This window comes from Capra hircus, chromosome 2 (genome assembly GCF_001704415.2).
Source record: "Capra hircus breed San Clemente chromosome 2, ASM170441v1, whole genome shotgun sequence".
Taxonomy (NCBI): domain Eukaryota; kingdom Metazoa; phylum Chordata; class Mammalia; order Artiodactyla; family Bovidae; genus Capra; species Capra hircus.
This window is the reverse complement of record NC_030809.1, coordinates 55,984,929-55,986,020: the sequence shown is the minus strand read 5'-3', so window position 1 is coordinate 55,986,020 and position 1,092 is coordinate 55,984,929.

Below are 1,092 nucleotides of genomic sequence, written 5' to 3'. Positions count from 1 at the left end.
TACTTTCATAATAATCTTCTTAAAAATGAGATCTGTTTCCTATTAAGGCAAATGCTTTCTTGTGAGTCTTGTTATCATTGCTGAAAACACCTAAGTATATATTTTCTCACGTGAACTACACAGTAGTGACATGTGTAATGTGTCTCCTTGTTCCACTGGGATGAGCTGAAGTGTCAAACAAGCATTTATTTGCATGCGTGCTATTCTGAAGACTCGACCTCTTACATGAACTAGAATTTTCTGTGTATGCCCTGATTTAAAGAAAAATTGTTAGGGAGATCTGCACTTGGGAAGCATAATATTGGGATAGTTTTTCTTCACTAAAGATTTTTTTCTTTTAGGAAAGTACCTAGCGTGGAAGTTATTTAGATAGCCAACATCATCAATGAATTGTTTAGTGAGTGTCTAACTTCAAAAAGACTGATATTGCTTAAAGGGGAGTTAAGACTCCTGGGTTCCCTTTACATAATTCTCCCCATCCCACTAGGTCACCCTCTTTTGGTGTCTTTGATGGCCTCAGTGCCCTTGAATGAATGAGCATATATTCTTTTTTTATTTTTCCAGTCATGAGCCTTTTCTTCATTATGTGAAGATGTAGTCTCCTGAGAGTCTGTACCTCTTGCTTGAATCATTCTGCTCAGGGCAGATACGATGAACTCTTCAGCTAGGAGGTGCCTGGTTGGATTTTTCTTCTAGATCAAAGCTTGCATCTGGAATCATTAGGGGAAATGCCACATAAATCACTGAGTCAGTGATATCCCTGGAATTCAGCACTTGCCTCCATCCGAAAGGGTGTCAGTCTTCAGTGAGGGGAAGCCAAGGACTTAGATTTGCTGAAGGCTGGCCCTAGAAGATGGTTTTCACTCTACCTCATGTTCAGTGTGGGAAGTAGGACAAAGGATTTTAGGAGAGTAAGAATCAAAAGCAGACCAGCCCTCGCCTGATGTGGACAGGACTCGAACAGGACAGATGTTCCAAGTCACATGTGGAGAAGTGTTTGTGGTTGGATTCTGTTTGAAACTGATTGTTGATACTCTCATGAGACAGCCTGTGACAAATTGTATAATAAAAATGTTAAAAATAGCATATTTA